This window comes from Callorhinus ursinus, unplaced genomic scaffold (genome assembly GCF_003265705.2).
Source record: "Callorhinus ursinus isolate GAN/ISIS: 27379988/994484 unplaced genomic scaffold, GSC_fseal_2.0 scaffold36, whole genome shotgun sequence".
Taxonomy (NCBI): Eukaryota; Metazoa; Chordata; class Mammalia; order Carnivora; family Otariidae; genus Callorhinus; species Callorhinus ursinus.
The window spans coordinates 8,820,376-8,826,179 of record NW_027397098.1 but is presented as its reverse complement, the minus strand read 5'-3'; the positions used below and the strand labels follow the sequence as shown (position 1 = coordinate 8,826,179).

Sequence of the window (5,804 nt, the reverse complement as noted above, 5' to 3'; positions counted from 1 at the left end):
ATCACCACCAAAAGCTGAAACAACTAAACCCCCAGCAACGTAAGATCCCCTCAAATGCTTGTAGTCATCCCAGCCCTTACTCCTGTTCTAGACTGATTTCACATCTCTCCTTTCTTGCAGCCCCCAGTTCTCTTCCCAGCCCCCACCCTCGCTCTCGCAATGACAGCATTCAATCCTGGGAATCGGGGACGTTCACATACGGTCACCTCCTCACCACCCAGCTGGATCCTCAATCCTGTGCTTTCCTTTCATGCGTGCTAGCAGTTTCTAAAGGAGGCTGGGATCCCTTGGGATCCCTGAGACCCTTTCAGGAGGTCCATGAAGTCAAATTATTCTCATAATAGTCTAGAACGTTTTCACCTCTCATCAGTGTAGAGTGGAGGTTCCCGGAAGCTACACAAGGTGTGATGATGTCACCACTCTGGTGGCTAAAGCAAGGTGAGCTTGTGCACTCTTGTGTTCTAAACATTCCCCACTTCTGATTTCTAATAGAGGAATGTTGGTAAATACAACCCCTATCATCAAAGGCACACTGGGGTCCTCAAGAACATTTAGGAGTGTAAAGGGGCCCTGAGACCAAAGAGTTAGAATTGTTGCCAAAGAGGAACTAATTACCTTTGCTCTTGTCTAACCAGACCTGCTGTGTCCCTTCCTTTGCCTCCGCCTTTCCTTAAAGGCCACTCTTGTCGAGATGCCCCATGACCTCCAGTCCTGCCCATCAGCCCTTCCCACCTCCCTGACAGACTTCACTCTGTCTCTTAGCTTTTGGGACACCACATTGGTTTTCCTTCTGTCTCACTATTGCTCCTTCCTGCTCTCCCTGGATGGCTTCCCCTCTTCACCCCAAACTTTTAACACTGATGTGACCTGGAGATCATTCCTTAGTCCTTTTTTCTTCTCTGTCGACACTCCCTTCATATGAATCTCATGCAGTCACACGTTTTTTTTTTTAATTTGGAATTTTAATTATGTACATAAATAGTAACTTGAGAACGAGGAGTTCTGAGGCTAGACATTACCTCTAGGTGAAAGGATTTCCGATTAGTCCACTTGCAGCATAGCATCACCCAAGATAACAAAGAAGCCTAGTATAATTTGTCCTGAAGAAGAAAGCCAATTTACTATATTCAGTACTGGCTTCTCTGCCATTTTTCTGTAGAAATACTGGTTTACTGCACGGAGTTTCCAATGTTTACCTATAACTGGTTAAAATGGGCAGAGCATGGAGCATTCTATTTATTTCCAGGTGAATTCTTCACATTTCCTGGCTTTTGAAAGTTCTTCCACAAATCTTCTATGACTATGTATCCTCCTAAACCCCAGTCATATAATTTCTCCCCACTGACCTGGACAAATACGATGGCTTGTTGTGGATAATAAAGAGAGGCAGCAAGTCCCATGAATCCAGGTGGATACACCAGCTTCTTTATTTTTGAACCTCTAGCCAAAAGAAGTCCAACAATACCAGCAAAACCAGTAACACCAAGTCTTGGAAAAAATCCAGGAGGTGCATTTTGGAGATATTCATAGCTGCCTAACCCCCATTGAACCAAGCTCTGCATCCTGGGCTTAGTTTGTGAGTACATTTCCTGACACCAACTTGTATATGGCTCGCAGTAACGTCGGAGATGTGAAATGCTTTCTTCAAGTGGGGTCCTTGGCTCCTCCACATATTTAGATTGACCCTCAGGGATGGAGTAGAGTGAAAGCTCATTAACCTTCACAGAAGTTTTGTGAGGTGAGTCCTTTTTAGGTGATGCATAAACTCTGAAGGTGAGCAGACTCAGGCCGGCTGGCCCCACAGACCTCTGAATTACCTTGAACATGCTGCTGGCAGAGGTGGCTCCGGCGGGCGCAGTCACATGGTTTTCAATATAATTTAAATGCTGATGACACCCACATTTATATGTTCCACACAGACCTCTCTTCTGAACTTCAGACTCAAGTTCAATTACCAATTTGACGTCTTCCTTTGGATGTGTGTAGAGACATATCAAGTGTAGCATTTTCTTAACTAAACTTCTAATCATTTCCCCAACCTCCACCCAAACTGAAACTTCTCAACACAATAAGCTGTTGATCCTTTCAATTGCTCAAGTCAAAAATGTGTATTCATTCTTGGCTCTCTTCTCTCTTTGCACACAATGGTTGATATGTGAGATCATCCTACCATGAAAACATACTCAGAATCCATGTACTTCTCACTCCCCCAGTGTCACATCCTGGTATAAGTCCTTGCTACCTCTTGTGTGGTTTACTGTAATAGTCTTCTAATTGGTCTTCCCGCTTCAAGTTTTGCTCCTTAGAGTCTACTCTCAGCACAGTAGTTAAATGAGCTTTTCAACATATCATCCAAACCATGTCATTTCTCTGTTCCACAGCTCCCCATTTCACTCAGAGTGGAAAGTAGAAATCCCTGTGCTGGTGTATAAGACTCTACAAGATCCACCCCAACCCTCCTTACCTGCTTGGTTTCATCTCCTCTCACACTCTGCTCTAGCCAATCAGGTGTTCCTGGGATTCCTCAAACATAGCAGGCATGCTTCTGGCTCAGGGCCTTTTCACTGGCTGTTCTGTCTGTTTAGAACATTTAAAACATTCTCCCTTCAGATATCTGCATGGTCAACTTTCACACCTCCATCATATGTTATCTTCCTGATGAGGTCTGGCCTGAATCCTCTGTTTAAACTTATAACTCTCTTTCCCCAACACACACATCCTCTGACTGTCTCAATCCCCTAAACTCCAGAGCATTCGTCATCTTCTAAAACACCATATTCTTATTTATTCACTAGGTTTATCATTTATTACTTGAATATATACTCCTTGAAGGCAGGTGTTTTTGTATCTGTAGTTCGGTGCTCTATCCCATTTGCCTAGAGTAGTCCCTGACACCAACTAAGTACTTAGTAAATATTTTTTTTTTGAATGAATGAATGATAACCAACCTCTTGAGGGTAAATAAACAAATTCATTTGTGAAACTGTGTAAATATTGAGGATGGTTAATTTTTTTCTTGAACTATGGGTAAGTGAGAAATACAACAGGCACCTAAGTACCAATACTATATTTACATGACCAGTTCCAGCCACTGGTCAATGAAGACACATACAAACTTACCTTGAGACCGTAACGCAAAAAGTTCAAGCTGGTAAGACAATCTCCATGTGACTGACTCTTTTGTTTATAGATAAAAATAAACATAAAAACAGGCAACTTAATAATGTAGAATGCATGGGTGTAGACCAATAATGAAATGAATATTTTGGACCTGTTGACCATGACTTCAGAGCTGAACTGGGAATTTGCACAACTTGCTTCTAAATGTTCTATTGGCTCTTCTATTTTCTGTCCTCAAACCATTTTGAAAATACTGCCTTTGATCTAAAAAAGCTGGATTCACAGACACAAAGAGTAGACTTTTGGTTGCCAAGGACTGGAGGAGAGGGTAAAATGAGGAGATGTTTGTCAAAGGGTACAAAATTGTACTTGGAGGATGAATAAATTCTGGAGACCTAATGTACAGCATGGTGACTATGGTTCAGAATGTGCCATATGCTAGAAAGTTGTTAAGAGAGAGATCTTTAATGTTCTCACCACACACACACAAATGGTAATTATGTGAGGTAATGGTAGTGTTAGCTTACCCTATTGTGGTGATCATTTCATAATAAATATGTGTATCAAATTATCATGTTGTAACCTTATATGTACACAATGGCATATATCAAGTATATCTCAATAAAAGTAGAATAAGAGGGAAAATATTGCACTTAAGAAAATATGAGAATCTGAGTTTTGATTTTTTAATGCTTGGGAGAAATGATTAGCCTTTAGGAAACAGCCTTAAAGTAAAGTTTTACAATTTTAAAAATTGAAAATGCCCCTTCTATAAAAATAGGAAACTTTGACACACATTCAGCAAATATGAAGTCTGCACTAAAAAAGGCATATAAAAAAGATTTATTTGTTTGTTTGAGAGAGAGAGAGAGAGAGAGAGAGAGAATATGTGAGTGGTGGGGGGGCACAGGGAGAGGGAGAGCATCCCAAGCAGACTCCCAGCTGGGCGCAGAGCCCCACGAAAGGCTCCATCTCACAACACTGAGATCATGATCTGAGCCAAAACCAAGAGTCAGACACTTAACTGACTGAACCACCAGGCATCCCAAAGTTTGCACTTTAAGGTTGGTTTAATAGTGTTATCTGGCATCCTTATTAATTTGGAATAACCTTTATATTTAATAGTTCACTAAACCGTGTGTGTGTGTGTGTGTGTGCGCGCGCGTGTGTGTGTCATACTTTGTCTAAAAAGAATTTTAAGCGCCACAATCTTATTGAATGCTTTCTTTTAGGGCACTTTGATACATAGTATATTCAATGAGTAAGACTAATAAGTTTATATAGTAATTCTTATTGTGATTTAAGATCTTGTGAGGCACCTTCACTCGGATTCTCCATTGATACTTGTCTGTGGGATGCAGATGGGGAACTGGAAGCTTATGTATCGCCAATTTTGTCTGTCCATCAGCTAGACTTTACCCTGTTGCATTGCACAAGGTGGTTTTATGCCAGAAAACCACTGACTTCCTTATTTACTGAGGCATGCCCTTGACTTTTAAATCTGTGAAAGTTTTATTGAATCTACTCTTCAGTGTTACTTACCAGTTTCTACCTACTAGTGAGTTTATGTAAAATAAATCTGTTTTTTAAACCAAATGTGAACAGAAAATAAGAACGAGAAAAAGTCATGGCAGGGTATTCATCATCTTTTTTGCTGAGTGGCTTCAAAAAAAAAGTATTTATTACTTTTAAATAAAGTCAGATGTTGAGAAAACCATAAAGCTAATTACATGCTCTGTGAGCTGACCCTCTTGAGGCAACCGAGTTCAACTAATTGTGGTAATGTGGTCAATTTTGGGTTATTCTCACCAAAGATTTGCCATTTGAAAATCTATTTTAAAAGCCTCGTTGATATCATCACCTACTTACCATCGTCTCCATACTTTTCCCCCCATATGTAGCCTCCAATGCCAATAGGAGCTGTAAAAGTTAAAGTCTTTTAAATCCAAACAAATAATCACCATCCTGGTTCCTGGAGAAGAAACGCTCAAAGAAGCATTAAGTAACAATTTTTTGTATAAGGGTGAAAAAGCAAACGAAACCACAAGGTACAATGGAAATCCCCCTGGGTTGAGCACTAGACACCCTCTTTTCAGATAGCCACGAGCTCTTGGGCAAGGCACCTCATTTCCCTGAGCCCCATTTTCATAATATTAGGGTTAGACCAGCTGATTACTTTATTCTCTTGCATCTGTGTGATTTCTTTTCTCTTACCTGCTTCTCAGGTGTCACCTTTTCTCTGGTGTAAACGGTTCTCTCTCGGCTCCACTGGCTGGCCCAGTTTTGGAGTCTGGGCCTCTACTGACCTCACTCTGTTCTTTCCTGACTCCTCATTATACCTCATTACCCATCCTCTCTGTCCTGCTTCGTGGAAGGAAAGGGAATTGGATGTTTGTTCTGGGCCACAGCCCAGCTTCCTTAAGCGACTCCCTTCCTTCTTCAGAGATAAGGGAGAGCTGGCTGTGTGAATCAGTTCTGCCACCGGTGATGGATTTCTTAGTTTTAGAAGTTGTAGGATCAAAATCGGACAACAGATGTCAACAAGTCGAACCACTCATCCTATATGTGAATCACTTCTGTAATCTCTCTATCTCTAAAGGTTTGGTTATCCTGTTACCAACCTGGTGTGCCCTTCCCACTTCAGTGGCTCACTAACTCTTCACTCTCTGGGATTCAGGTCTTCC

The 5,804-nt window shown here is 41.2% G+C and overlaps 1 pseudogene; it reads right to left on the bottom strand.

Moving 5' to 3' along the window:
* Positions 1–1,232: 1,232 nt before the first annotated feature.
* On the bottom strand, positions 1,233–1,847 carry LOC112810112 (MICOS complex subunit MIC26 pseudogene; annotated as a pseudogene).
* Positions 1,848–5,804: the final 3,957 nt, after the last annotated feature.